Below are 16,002 nucleotides of genomic sequence, written 5' to 3' on the forward strand. Positions count from 1 at the left end.
TGATGCTTTGAAGTGCTTGTAAATGGAGAACAACGCCCTCTTTACCCTCGCACCATGAAAAATGATACAAAGACAGTAACCAACCAGCACAGGACACACTATAAATATAAATAAATATAACTAATTCCACTTCTTACAGTGACTAATGACGGCTGTGAGGACTTGTTTTGTCTCGGTTTATGGACATTTATCTCCATAAAAGACAAACAGAGGAGGGACGTGAAGGTCAGACTCAAGCTGCTCCTCACAGAGACCAAAACTAATGGTGCATTCAGGCTCTCTTTGTCCACTTCAACATAACATAACCAAGTTTAAACAGTAATGTAGACTTCAAAATATCATCACTGACAAAATGTATGCATGATGAGGTTCTGCACTGTCTAACAGCTGAATGAGCCAAAGTGGATTAGCGGATGAAACAAACGTAAATGCTAGCTCATTAGCACAAGCTGGGATGGGTAATAACTGCTGTTTTGGGTGAAATGCCTCTATGGAAATGTGGCCCTCAGGATCCATCCATCCATTTTTAAATGAAGCCTTACAGCACTTGCATGAACACAGTTCATGTGAAAACCTATATTCACCCAGAGGCCAACAGGACAGGAAGAAATACTACTGAGAGCTGGAAATAAGTTATAAGTTGACATATTTTTAGAAGTTATCATGAAGCCCTTTTTTTGGCTTTAGAGTTTGAACTTGCTTTGGTGATGCAGCAGTGAGTGACATATACACCCATGGGTTTCAGAAGTGTTCCTGAGGCCATATAATGATGCCTGAGGGCCTGAACACCACCAATATTTAGTATTAGCCCTGCAACAGGCTGGCAACCTGTACCAGGTGTACCCCGCCTTTGGCCGCATGACAGCTGGGATGGGCTCCACCCCCCCTGAACAGGATAGACAGAAGAGGATGGATGGATGGATGGATAGATGGATGGATTTACATTTTCCACATCAAAAGGCGCCGACTCAAGCTAGAGCCCACTACTTTGGTTATGACCAAATACCTACAAATCGGAGCTCAGCTCTAGTTTGTATTTAGTGCTAATAAGAACACGCTGCCATCTCACACTAAATAAAGACGGTGTTGGGGTCAACTGTCTCTGCCAACCATCTGCATGTTAACGAGGGTTACTGTGAAGACCTCGTTAAAGGCAGCAGTGATCTGACAGAGCGATTTCTCAGTCATTCAGCCTCTTTCACACGTGGGCCGTTCCTGTTTTCTTTACACTGATGTCGTCACCCCACCCATGTGAAACAACACTGAAGAAATGGGGCTGAGCTTGGGGCTGTATATTAATCTGCTCCCGCTGTATTTAGGTCAATAGAGCTGCCGGTCAGTCATAGCAAACACAGAGGAGACTGGGGTCTAAATCAATTTACTTAGGAAAACCTGAGGTCACCCGGGGTTAAGTATGAGGAGGCAGGGGGGCTGGTGGTGTTACTTCATTCAGCATATCTGATTTAATACACATCAGGCGAGTGCCGGGAATGGGGGGTGGGGGACTAGCAAATAAACTTGGCGGATATTAAAGGTCAAAGGGTCGCCTAACATGTGTTTCTCTAAGAAAGACTTAGTGAAGGCTAAAGCAGACGAGTCCACGGCTGAAATCAGGGAGGTGTAGCCTGAAAATCAGACCTGTTTTTACCTTGGACTGCAGACAGATACGACAGTGCTCAGATTCAGAGTGAATGAACACAAACTGAAGGGATTAAGTAGCACAATCACGTTCCAACTTCTGTGTCTCAGTTTTTGTAGATAACCCCTTTTGTCACTTTTTATTTACGACTGGCCCCTTTGATTTGAATATTAAAGGCATATTTTGGTAGCATTGCTGGACATGTTTGTATGATCATGGGCCATTTTTTTAAATTGAAAATTCTCTACCCTGTTATAAAACAAAGGGAAATATATGAGACTGTCCTGTCCTGATAAAGACTCTGCTAACTCTGCGTGAGGGATCACTGATTTCACTAAAATAGGCTATAAGACTGTTAAGACCATTCATGTGTCTTCCCCATTTAGTTCTCACACTTCCTGCTTTATTTTGAGTCAGTATGTCTTCAGCTTTGCTTTTAGATTTGCTTGCTTTGTCTGGTCTGTTGTGATTCTCTCTCGTCTCATTTTCCTCAGCTGTCTCTACTTCCTCTAATCACCCTCCTGTGTATGTACTGTCTCAGTCTCCCCTCATCCTTTGTCTGTTCCCTAGCTTTCAGTACCCAGTATGTGTTCTAGTAGTTTCGAGTCCTCAGCTGCCTTTTGTGTCTTGTTTTGCCTTCAGTGGACTTCAGCTGCCTTTAATAAACAGCGTGCTTTGTGTTCATGTTTGTCTGCTTTCACGTCTCACTCCCCCCCACACTCACACACTCTGAAGTGTCCTCAGAATGTGACACACTGACAGCTGTGTCAGCGGTGTTACTATTATCATGAAAAAACACTGTTACAATTGGAGCCAGTAAGAGACCATCTCCTATGGGTGAGATTTAACTCAAAGCTTTGCAAACACACAGATGTTCTAGCAAATAAGATGTTACTAATGACCCCCCCCACACACACACCAATTTTAAATGTCATTTAGGACCATCCTTACACTAGAAGTACACAGGCAGCCAGTGTGTAACCAGCACAGTTTTTCTTTGAGCTTTTCTGTATTTCTAGGCACCAGCTTTAACCAACATGAGTACTCAGTATTTGTAGATCATAACAGCAAACTGTTCTGAAACTGCACTCCATAACTAACGTGCACCTCAACAGAACATGTGTCAGGCTGTCCTAAAAGCTCCCTGAAGAGCCTTCAGCTGATCCAAAATGCTGCAGCTAGAGTACTGACAGGGACTAGAAAGAGAGAGCAGATTTCTCACATATTGGCTTCTCTTCATTGGCTCCCTGTTAAATCTAGAATAGAATTTAAAATCCTTCTCCTCACATACAAGGTCTGAATAATCAGGCTCCATCTTATCTCAAAGACCTCATAGTACCATATCACCCTCTCAGACTGCTGGCTTACTTGTGGTTCCTCGGACACTTAAGAGCAGAATGGGAGGCAGAGCCTTCAGCTTTCCTCTTCTGTGGAACCAGCTCCCAGCTTGGATTCAGGAGACAGACACCCTCTCTATTTTTAAGATTAGGCTTAAAGCTTTCCTTTATGATCAAGTTTATAGTTAGGGCTGGATCAGGTGACCCTGAACCATCCCTTAGTTATGCTGCTGGGGGGTTCCTGTGATGTACTGAGTGTTTCTCAAATGCTGCATTTCATACATTTTAGGGTTTGATCTTGATCTTTTCGTAAAGTATATTTAGAGCAAAATTCACTCCAAAAACATCAGAAAGTTGTTAAAACTCATAATATATTTGTCACGACTGCTGCGGCAAACTAAGCAGGAGGGACCTCAGAGCAGGACACAGGAGAGTGCAGGATTGAAACTTGGGATTTTATTTAATAAGTCATAAACTGAGAAGGCTGAACCGAAGGCAGCCATACAAAGAAAACCCGAAACTAGAAATACAAACTGGAAAACTCGAAACAGCAAACTAGAAAAACTCAAAAACACAAAAGCAACAGCAGGACTGTCACACAGACATAAAAAATGACAAAGACTCGAACCAGGAACAGAGGGAAAACTAAGGGCTTAAATACACACAAGGATTAGGGCAAGTGGAAACAACAGGGGACGACAGGTGAACCAAATGAACCTAATGACAAAGGGGAAGCAAAACTAAACACAAAGCACAGGGAACACAAGACTGTCAAAATAAAACAGCAACTGACTAAACATAACAGACGCAGACCTAACACTGAAAACTTAACAAAGTGAACATACAAAAAAAACAAGGGAAACTAAACAGCATACTCAAACAATATATAAGAAACACAACCTGAAAATACAACAAAAGAAAGCTACCAAAAAGAAACTCAAAACGCTGGCCCACCAGCACAGGATCATGACAATATTTGATGTTATTTTAGAAATTTTGCATTTGATGAAGCAGTTTTGATAACTGACCAAAAAATCTGACTTTTATTTATCTTTGTTTTTTTAATGTTTCCTTCCATCTCTTATAAAAAAAAATGTTATTTTGATACAACTAAACATTGTGGCAGATGTCCGTCATTCTAAATGTATAAATACAGTAGATCCAGACCTGTTTTTACACTTGCAGCCAGTAAAGAGGGGAGATAATCAAATACAAACCCAGTGAAGAGTTACATGTTCGGAGCCTGATGGACTAAAGCTGTGAACTTTGCCTCCTCTGTGCGCTCTGACGCACTTCACTTTAAACCCTGATAAGTCTGATTTCTTCCCGCTCTGGGAACGAACACAGGAACGTCTGTGGAAGTCATCAGGATCAGGTGTGGAGATGGGAGAAAGATTTCCCACGCTCTGCTTCTCTGTAAAGATATTCAATATTGTTTTCGCTGCGAGGCAGGATTATCTCCATGTGGCAGCGATACGTCACCTTTTTCTTTAACAGTAATGATAAAACTGGGCGGCTTTATTTTCATTTAATTTGGCCACAGAGGTCAGACTACAGATGGTCATTTTTTTTTCTGTCAGGAGGACATGTTGCATGTTTAACACATTGTAGTTTATTACGTGCAGTCTGGTAAGTGTACTGTGGAGAGTGGTCCTTATCAAGCTGAAGGAGTTCTCACGGCTCACCAGCAGGGGGAGCTGAACTGATAAAATTCAAGAGCAGCTTTCTCCTCGTGTCGTCACACCAGGCTGCAGAGTGATCGAGTCTAACTGCTGATGATGTCTCAGTTCTCTGGATGCATCTGGAGGACAGAGCAGGTTCATCAGAGGATCTGTGATCGATCACGGTTTTACCCTCAGGACATAAAAATATGGAGGACAAAAACTGCCAAAATCAAAGATAAAGCCATAATTTTAAAAAAGCCATTACATCCACCAAAACTGTTTTAAAAAATTGCAGGAATTAATTAATCTACAAATTTTATACCATTTTATTTTATTTTGTATTTTTTTGTTTTTAGGAATTCTTCTATTTTTGTTCTTGATATTTACTTACGTACTTACTTAATTTATTGATGTACCGACATGATAGATGGATCAAAAATAATATCGTTGGTGTGAATATTTAATGTTTTCAGTCATTTTTATTTCATTTTTTTCTGACCTAAAAAATGAATCATTTACTAAACAATAGAAACAGTAAAAGTGATTTTTGGCCTTTCTTTGATTGATGTTTCTGATTTAATCTGACTTCAGTCAAAAGTTTTCAATTCGTGTTAAATGTCTGTAGATGGAAAAATAACTGACTCATTTCCCCCAAAATGTACATTTTGTACATTTGGTGTCTGTAAGCATCAAATGTGGCTGACACTGATTGAAGAGTGTAATTTATGAGTGAACAGCAGGAACACTCAGTGCGTTTTAGAAACTTTGTTGCCATCATACAGTTTGTCCACTGGAGTGCGCTGTCACAACACAAGTGTTGGTCAGTGAGTCTCTGAAGAACAAACATGTTTTAAAGCACTGATCAGCTGCTTCCTGCACTCTTTATCAATGAATTCATTCTTCCTCTCATACGCTTTCATTTTTCTTCTGTCTTTGGAGGAATCTCCTCATAATCAAAAAACTGCCTGTTCAAAGTATTAGTACTAACTACAATATTAAAATAGAATAATGAAATATTATTAAAATAATAGTATAAATAACATATAAGTAGTGTAAACTATTTAAATGTATACTGTAATAATAACAATCATCATTATGAAAATGTTTTAAAAGATAATTTGTATTATGATCCTGTTATACACTAAAATGATACTATTAATACTATTATTATTATTAGAATATACTCACACATTTTTCTAAACGTTTATCCAATTCAGAGTCACTGAGTGCTGTTTATAAAATAAAGAATATAATAACAATCATTTTAATCTAATAAAACCCAGAAATAAATAATATTAATTGTATCATTATGAAAAACAGTAAAAAAAATTACAAGAATATTTATTATAATACAAAATTTGACAAACAAAATAATTTGTAACTGTTTGACAATAACACTACAAACATTACTATTAATAATTATAATGAAATGAAATTTATTTTAAAAAAAGCACAAAATATATAACATAATAATAATAGATATTCATTGATCTCAATAGATGATGTCAATAAAGTAAGATTAAATAACGGAAAAGTATTATTAATATACAGCAAAATACTACTGTTAGTATTATTATTAGTATTATTAATCATAATAATGACTTATTATGACTAAAAAAATAACAGGACAGGATTGACGGGACCTTGATCAGCCTGAGGCTAAAGTCAGCCCACGTAAATTGTATTTTATTTTATTTATTTGTTTATTTCTGCTCCGTTAATGAGAAGCGTCACTCCCCACGCAGTAGCAGTGAGCCGCCGCCAGGTGTCAGTGTCACACTGAAGGGCACCTGTGCGCGTGTGTGTTTGCGCTTCCTCCGCGCGCTGAGCCGTCAGAGGCAGAGACTGCAGCTGAACCTCAGTCAGGACCTTCAGTCTGAGTGCAGCTGTGAGGAGACAGCGCGCGCTTCCCTGCAGCAACATGAATACAGACGGTGTTTAAAATACCAAATATGCTTCCATGGAGTTTTCACATAAACACTCAGATCAGATATTCACCTTTAAAAAGGGAGGATTTATGGAGACAAACCTCCGCAGATACCCGCTGATTTTAATCCAGTGCGCTTTTAATAATTGCGGCGCTTCTTTGCGCACAAAGTGTAGTTAAATGAAGCATCCGCACACACACACACACACACACACCTACAGTTTTCCACTATTATTAAATATTAAGCTGCTAAAGAGAGGGAAACGGGGAAACTAAGCAGGTAGTAATCCTGTGCTAATCTGGATTAATTCTGCCTCAGAGCAGCTCGATCCGTTTCACTTTTAATTAGCGGGATTTGTTTTTTTTCTGATGGCTTTTTCAGGAGGTTTGTTCTGAGCGCTCCTCTGTAGAGGTGATGAAGAGGAGGTCTGTCCGTCCCATCAGAGAGAGGGAGGGAGGGAGGGAGAGGGGCGGTGAAACCATCCACAGTGTGAAGCTCCGCAGCATCCTCGGGAAAAAAAAAAGTTCCTGCTCACTTCCAAACTTGTTCTCAGCGGCTCCAAACTTTGCTGCGCGCATGGAGAGCTGACTCGGACTCTTCCCCTCCTGCTCCGAGTCCCGCTCAGGGCGCACGCTCGGACCTCTTTCTGGGGATACTTTTCCATCCGAAGCGCGCACTCCGCGTGTCTGCGTGCACCGCGCCTCCTCTTGCACATGGATTTCAGGCTTTGGGGGCTTTGATGAGAGGAAAAGTTTGAGTGGAAGGACAGAAGGAAACGGCAGAGGATTGAGGAGGAGGAGGAGGAAGAGGAGAGCTGTCCGGGAGAAGAAGAAGAAGCTCGGGTGAGTCTCCGCTGGTTGGCCATGTGCTCACGGAAACAGAGCTGCGCAGATTAGAAACCATCAGGGCGCATTCTGCAACTTTTAAATGTTATAAAGATCGAATTTAATCTCATATTTCTCGTATTTTCATCAATGTGATTAAAAAAAATAATTTGTGAAGATATTACTTTAAACGTGCTCTGGTTTCTGCTCAAAATTCCTCCGATTTTAATATTTCACCTCTGAGTTTCATCGTTTTCTGCCATCACTCACTCTGGACACTAAAGAAGGGGAAAGGAGAAAAGCGTCGTGTTTGGAAGCATTTATTTCAGGTGATTTGAGGGTCGCACGGAGGCAGGAATTCCAGGAATTTGCAACCTGATATTTAGGATGCTCTCCTGCACAGCGGACTGAATCATTTTCTTCACTCTACTGTCATTTCTAAAAGAGCTGTAAAGCCTCAAAATGAGATGAATTTAATAAGGTGTGTTTGCTGCAGCTGAAGTGATAATTCCCTCATATTTAGACGCAGGTTTCAGCCTTCCTGCAGCTGCTGAAGGCCTCACACGCTCCTCGTTTTGAAATAAAAAACAGACGAATATGAGAAATAAAAACAGCCACGCAGTGACACCTCCTTTCCTCCCTCAGCTCCAGTCCACAGTAGATTTTTTTTTTTTGAGCCCTGAAAGGCCGGTTGCATTCATTTGCATCAGAAAAAAAGTTTTAGTGCATTTCCATTGTGCAGGATGAAGAGTTCCAGCAGTCAGGGAGGAGGAGGAAGGGGTGCAGAGATGGGAGGAAATAATGGGGCCTTCACTTTATTCAGGATGACATGGGCGACGGTGGACGGGGACGTCACTTTCATCCCTCCGAGGCTGGAAGAAGTGAAAGAGAAAACGGGGAAAACGAGGGATTCGGGAAGAAGGGGGTGGGGGGGAGAGAGAAAAGGATTCAGGCGAGTAAAGGGGGACAGAGAAGCCCCCCGCTGTGAGGACTCAAAAGTCTCTTATCCCACAAAACAACAAGTCCGCAGCAATTACGCCATGTGGCCCCGGGGCAGCGCTCCTGGTGGGTTCAGTGGGAAGAAAAGCAGAGAGGGAAAGCTTCCCGAGTGTTTCACCGTTTAACACCGAAAACCTGCTCAAACACACCCGGAGAACCAGCCGACGACCCGGCGTCTGTCAGAGGAGAGAGAGGAGGCTCCTCTTTATGTCCCGGAGGCTGAACAAAGACCAGAGAGAGAGAGAGCACATTTCAAAAGCCAAAAAAAAAGGAAGAAAAAAAAAGGCACAGTTGATTGTTAAAAAGAAGCAAAATGTAAAAGAAAATACTTGAAAAGAGGCCTTTTAATTATCTAAACAACAGACTAAAACCCAGATTTATTTCAAACTAAATCAGCATCCTGAGTCCTCAGAGCCTAAACCCACAGACGGTCCACGTTTGATTGTTTTAAATAATAAAGAAGCTCCGTCCACGGATTCTTTATCATTTTGACCTGAAAATTTTTAGCTTTTTTTCTGTGAACATTTGCACCAATTAGCAGCCAGTTTACCGGCTTCAAAACGCTCCGACTCTCAGCTGCTGCAGATGTTTCACACCTGAATTACAGGCCACGCTTTAAAGCAAGAAAAACATCCAGATGTGTCACTAAAGAAGTCACCGGTGAGCTAGGAAGTGCTCTTTTATTTATTTATTTTTTTAAAGATAAAATGCCAGGAAACTGTGAATTTTGCTGCTTTACTTCGTCCTAAATGAGAGAAATCTGCGCAGGTTTTTAGAAAAAAAAATCCGTGTCAGTGTTTTAAGTGAGTGGAGCTGTAAATAAATCATCAATGAACTGATCATTTTTGCAGGATTGGCTGAAGCTGAATTAAAGTTAAAAAAAAAAAAGCAGTGAGGCTGAAGCCTGTTTCTCCTCTTCCTCTCTCTCTGTGTCCTTTCAGTAACACTCAGACTTCAGGAGTTTTCTCTCACAGAAAAACTGCAGTTTATTTCTTCTGATTCTTTGGTAGGTAGACTTCATTTTGATGAATAACTGAAGCAGTTTAGAGTGAAAAGCAAACACTCCGATTCTCAGCTGCTGCAGGCGTGTTTGAAACATCTGGAAGTCTCACTGAAGCTGCTGTTTGAGCTGAGCTCTGCTTCTTAACTAAAACCAGTCGGCTCTCAGTTTGACAAAGGTGCAACATTCAAACATCTTTTTACTGTTTCTGAAACAAATCCTGCTCTGATTTCCATCATGTAACCTGAGGGAAAGCAGCACGCATCCACATTTTAGTCTCATTCTCCAATAGAACTCATCCAAACACTTTGGGGCAACAAACAGATTTGAGCTCAGTGAGCAGCTTCGCTCATCCAGAGGTCATTTCTTTGGGTTTTTCTGTCCTCTGTCATTCAGATTAAGCAGCTTTCTGTGCAGTTCTCTCTGTTTTAGAGACCAACTTATAAACTCTAATTAACCTGCAGCTTCCTGCTGAGCTGATAATTATTTTTACCTCTGATAGAAATCAAGATTTAGTTAAAGCATTCAAACAGACCCCCCCCCCCCCCCCCCCCCCCCCTCACCAAAAGAAACTGTTCAGATTACTCAGATTATTGAGACTCCCTGAATCATCACTAAACAGCTTTTCTTGCAGACGCTTCAGGTTGAAATCACTGCTGCAGCTGAGAATCAGTGTTTTTGGATGTTTTAGTCCTTTTTGTCTGCATAAATAGGTCCGATTAGTCATCTCGATTCATCAATCACATTAAACCTTTCAGCCCAAAATGATAAAGAATGTGTTAATGGAGCTTCTCGGAGGGGAGGACTTACTAACCGTCACTCTTGGAGTTGTTTTGTGTTTTTTAGGCTCTGAGGACTTTAGAAGACACTGATTAAACTCTAAATCTCTTTAACAATTCAAAGCTTTGGCTTTTAATTTGTTTGCAGTGCAGAAAAGTTTTCTCTGTGGAGAAGACCTTGTTTTGGACATGATCAGCTTCTCTCCTGTTTTAAATAACCTGAATCTGTAATCGTTGGGTTTTAGATTGTTATGCAGAGAGAATAAGACCTCCTTTTAGTCTCTGAGCACTTGTCTTGGACATCAATTAAACCTCGAAAGGTAAACTGTTCCCCGGTTTAGTTAAACCTTCTCAGTGCTCTCTCTCTGCTGGTTTTAAGTGGCTGTTTGCTTTCCTCGCCAACCCCCTCTAATCACCATCAAACAGCTCGACAAGTCAAACTAGGAGCTGATTATTCAGACGCTCATGGGGACAAACTGCAGGAATAAAGAGGCCCTCAGTAAGTCTCAGATCTACAAACATTTACTCTGAAGCTCGCCTCGCTGCTCCTCCACGACACCAGAAACTTCCTCCGACAGAGGAAAAGCAGCCGTCACAGAACATGTTGACAACACGCACATGTAGAAATGCACTCGGAGGACGAGCAGAAATCAAAGGTCCACGGTCTGCCGGGGGCTACCGGGGCCCGCCGGGGGCCTATAGTTCCTCCGCTTTGCTCTCCAGGATCAGCTTTGATGCGTCTGTTAATTAACTCCTGAAGGGACGGAGATCTGATCTGAAGGGCGGATGTGAAAGATGCTCCTCGCTGTGCGGAGAGATGCCCGCCATGACACGCTGACACGTTAAGGAAACGCTGCATCCTTCAGTGCCTTAAAATGAGTTCTGAAAAGCTGCCAAACTGCATCAGCTGATAGGGAAAACCACTTTGGTGCAGTTTTTAAAATCCTTCTTCAAATTCTTTAACATGAGGCATCCCAGCAGGGCTTCTCAGATTCTTGAGCAATCAATCAGCGGTATCTGTCTGTGAGCTCAGTCAAATGTCAGGGTTAGGAGGAAGCTGTCCCACCCCTTCAGAGGCCCCCCAAACTCTGAGGCAGGAACCTGTCACAGCCTGGGGACAAACTCCATCTCCCCGGAGCCCGATGCAGGTGCAAACTGACCATAAAACTCCATTAATAAGGATGACTGGTCCACATACACTAAAGGCAATGGGTCATTTAGCTTCTTTGAGAGACACTGATTTATTTTTCTATTGACCAATAATGTCTATAATGCAACAAACACTGGAAGGAGAGGTGGGTTACACCTTTTTGGGAACAGCACTTGAAGTTCCTTCATGCAGGACAAACCCCCAGTTTATACTTCAGGATTGCTACACAGTTTTAGGACCCAAACAAGTAAAAATGAGCACCACATCCACTGCAGAGTAAAATCAAACCACACACACGTACGGCTTTAACTGGTAAATAAACCCAACAGCTGATCATTCTGTCCGATGTTAGCACCCACAGGTTCAGCAGAAGCTGACGATGCAGGTAAAAATGCATTAACACAACTTCTTCCTATTCTGATCTGATACAGATGCTTTGGTTTCAGGTAATATATAGAGAGCAGTGATCAGTAGCAGTGTTATATTATTAAGGTTTAATCTTCCCTGTGAAGAAGACTCACGGGAATCATTCTTTATGTGGAGGCTTAAACGGTCTACCGATCAAATACAACCACGAATATACATTTATTGATTTCGTTTTTACTGTGTTAGTTAAAAATAAGTAAATAAAACAATTTATTGTACCCGGTGTAATGAAACATGCCATATTTTGGAGCCTAACCCAGCTGTCATAAGGTGAGAGGTGGGGTACACCCTGTACAGGTCACCAGCCTGTCGTAGAGCTAACCTGGAGATAGACAACCATTCACACTCACAGTTACACATATGGACAGATTAGAGTCACCAGTCAACCTAACCCCACTAACTGCATGTTTTTGGACTGTGGGAGGAAACCAGAGTACGGTGCTGCCCCAGACAATTATGTACATGAGTACATTTTTCTTGCTTTGATATTTATGGACATAAGCCTGAAAAGCTTGTGTGGATCAAATGTTGCTTTCATAATACCAAAATAATTAAACTGCAAAGACTTTTTCCCTTTTTTGGAACCATATCATGATTTTCTTTGGTTTGACATCTAAAAACGTTTTACCTGGATCTGTTCACACTCACTTTTTTAATTTATTAAACTTTGGTCTTTTATTCACATGCCATTGCTGTCTATTCAGTCTCAGGTCAATTCATTTTTTCTTCTCCTCCACGTGCAATTCTTCAGTTCCACTTATACTCTCATATTTCCGATCTTTCCATCCACCCTAACCCTCACTGATCACACTTATGATTTCATTTCTTAGGTTTATAGGTTTTAAAAAAGCTCAGTAATAACCTCTACAGTCAAAAGGCGATTGGGATTTCCATCAGCAGTATTTATATTTGATGGTACAGCTCTACATGGGAAAGTAAAGACTTAAACAGCATTACAGGAAGAGCTGGGGTAAAGATGGGTTGCGAAAGTTCTGATTCATCATTCGGAATGTGAGGCCTTTAGTTTGATGGAAATCTGTACTATTGTAAATATTCATGCTAACTTTAAAGGCTTTTAAGTAAAGTTAGGGGATATTTGGATAAAGACTCAACATTATACATCAGGAAGTCCTGACTTTTTACTCTGAATCCCTCCAAATCTCTGTTACAGCTAACGTAGCTGTTATTTTAAACATTAATTGTATTCTGCAGCTCTCATGTGTGGCACTATTAAAAAGACTGGAACTGTTCCAGGATTACCAAAGTTTAGTGTACATGCTCTATATCCAGCCAGGCAGCGAGGTAGAAGTCAGTGGTCCAAAGCAAGGCTGTAAAACAGCAAGAGGCGAGGCTGTAGATGGACCATTTGGCTTGGGTCAGGGATCAAAGTGATCGGTCAGCGTGGACTCGACGCCATCGGCACGCTCAGGTGGTCCCGAGTGTAATCTAATAAAGAGGGGCTGAGAAGAAGTAAAATCCAGACACTTTTTACTCTGGGTGACTGGACTTAGTGTCAGGAATCAAACCTGAAACGCATGCAGGACTCAAATACTGTGAACTAATCCTTTAAATCTACCAAAACTCCTCCTGAACTTCAGGAGTAAAGAGAAACAGATTACAGTGGGTCTGTTCTGCTTGTTTTCAGCTCATTTTAGATGGATGATGGACTTAGACACAGCATAAGATAAAGCTGTGAATCACAAAAAGCTGCTCTGGCAGAGTCCATAACTGAGAACATGGAAATGAGCAGATCCACTGGAAGAAAGTGGCTGCTATTTTATACCTGAGCTACACTGGTTTTACATAGATTCATGACAGAGGTGGGAATTCATATTTTTATTAGAAAGAAAATCATCCCTGCTTTGGACTGAAACAGCCCCTTCAAGCACTTCACCACTGCACCACTTCAGTTCATGTCACTAAAATAAAAAAGTTAATTTTCATCAGGTAATTTCAAGCAAGAAGCACCTGATTCTGACCTTTTAAAGTCCCAATTAGTCGAATAAGAGAAAAAAGAATTTGAAACATCCAAGAACTAAAGATGACTTTTTCTTTATCTAAAATAAACCCAAATACATTCAAACAGAAGCTTCAAATTCGGACACATCACAAGCTGAAACCATCTAAAGGTCTTAATTTATTCCCAGCAGAATAATTAATCATCTTATCATTAAAGCAAATAACACATTAAGCCTGTCTTTAAATAATTTCATCTTGGACACAAAACAGTCCAAGATGAAATGAATGGAGTGTTGTTGGTAAATTCTCATTGAGGAGGTTTAGAAGACAGGACAGGTAAGGAGGACATCGCATGCCCGAAACTCCAAAAACACACTGATTAAAAAGAACTTATATTTACATTTATTTAAAAAGAAAGTCATATTATTATATTATAAAAATCCAATTTAAATTTAGATGATCAAAGATTTTTAAAAAATTGAAGAATAAATATTTATAATAATTTTGAATTAGTTAAAATAATAAAACAAAAATAAAAATTTGTGAATATTTATATTTTATCATAATATAATGCACAATTCTAATTTAGATAATAAAATATCTATTATTTATCTGTTTATAATAAATAAGCTGTCACAAGAAGAGTAGTTTATATGACTTTCAAATTTGTTCCTAAATATCTCTAAAGTTTGTTTCCAAAAAAGGTTTTGATGTTTTTATTTGTAGCTTTTAGTAACGACTATTTATCATGTGTTTTATTGTTTTTTCCTTTTTTTTCTAACAGAAAATATCCAATCAACAAAATCTGGTAAAAGTTCACAGGCAGCTGATTTTAATAAGTTTCAGCTTCATGCCATGAACATTTTCTATGGAATTCAAACTTTATTAGCATGGAGATTAAAAAATTACATTTTAATAGCTGAAAAACACATTTAAGCTTTGTTAAAAAAGTGAAACCAAGAAACAATTTCGCTCCAGTAACTCCAAGCAGAAACTTCAGAAAGAGCGTTTTGGTAAAGCTTTCAGTGCTAATATCACCATTGATACTTATAGTTGCAGTCTATGAAAGAGCTCCTTGTTGGTGTGATGTATGCTTTTTCTGCTCCTTAACTATTCAAAATACTTTCAGGTAAAATTTTGGGTTTCATTTCCAGCTATGAAACAACACGAATGCTCTAAATTCCTTTCTACAATATGAGCCTCGCAGGAAGCTCTGAGCTACCTCAAAAACAACATAAAAGTGAGGTCAGGGCACGCCGTGGCATTCAGGTGGGAAGCATCCATTCATCCCGCTGAGCTTCTTTCTCCTCTGAACTCGGCCGCCACATCTGTTTGCTGTTGGAGAGGCCAGTAGGAGATCAGCCACAGGATATTGAACATCCTCCTCTGAGGGAAGTCTCACGGAGAAACATCCAGCCTGGCTGATGGTCCGACACTGTTTACCATCAGCTGTGGGACAAGCAGAGGCGTCACGGGGACGTTTCCTCGGTGTAAATCCAAATGTCACCGTTAGCCTCTATTTGTGCTTTCACACAGTAAACAACCCCCCTTCTATTTATTCTATTTTGGACTCACCACCGACCCCGGCTTCTTTTACGGGATGGCTATTATTCAAGGGAGAATAGGTGTAGGCCCCAGCCATAAATTCCAGCAAGTGGTCCTTGGAAAAGGGGGTACCGCTCCGAGGAATTGACTGCGTGCTCTGTGATTTTACTCCACTATGCCGTGACCTTTTGAGTCGAGACAGAGTCATTTGTTTGCCTGACAAGAGCTGCTCTAATAATTCAGGGGGACGCCGGCTGATGAGCCAAACTGTAGTCGAGTACACCTAGGAAGGAGAGGCATTTGTTTCCTGGAAGCAGGGAATACCCTCCCATCGCTGGCCCTTTGATTTCTGGAAGTCGTGGTCCTCAACAGGAGGAAGATATATGTTATGTGTCAGCAGCTGTTAGTTAATTTACACAATGGCAAAGGTTTTTCTCTCAGGTGACTTGCTTTGAAATTTTAGGGCCAAAGTGAGTGCAGAAACAAACAGATTATGTAGGATGTGTATGGTTTAGAGTGAGATAAACAATAAAAATTGCACTTTTGTGAGCAGGAAAACCATGAAAATTGAAGTCAGATGTATTGTTTAAACAAACTCCTGTGTTTGTGATTCAAAGTGACGGGAAAAGGATGACTTGGCAGAATAAACAGCCTCTGATTTCCTCACAATGACTCTGCAGAAAACAGGGGGAGGGATGGACTGAAGCTGTTCCATTAAATAACCTCATTTTAGGCCCCTCTTTGTGGGCTCT

The 16,002-nt window shown here is 40.6% G+C and overlaps 1 pseudogene; it reads left to right on the forward strand.

The window, feature by feature from the left end:
- Positions 1-7,132: 7,132 nt before the first annotated feature.
- The window catches only part of LOC115796127 (zinc finger protein GLI2-like), a 92,098-nt pseudogene continuing 83,228 nt past the window's right edge, over positions 7,133-16,002 (forward strand).

This window comes from Archocentrus centrarchus, chromosome 2 (assembly GCF_007364275.1).
Source record: "Archocentrus centrarchus isolate MPI-CPG fArcCen1 chromosome 2, fArcCen1, whole genome shotgun sequence".
Taxonomy (NCBI): domain Eukaryota; kingdom Metazoa; phylum Chordata; class Actinopteri; order Cichliformes; family Cichlidae; genus Archocentrus; species Archocentrus centrarchus.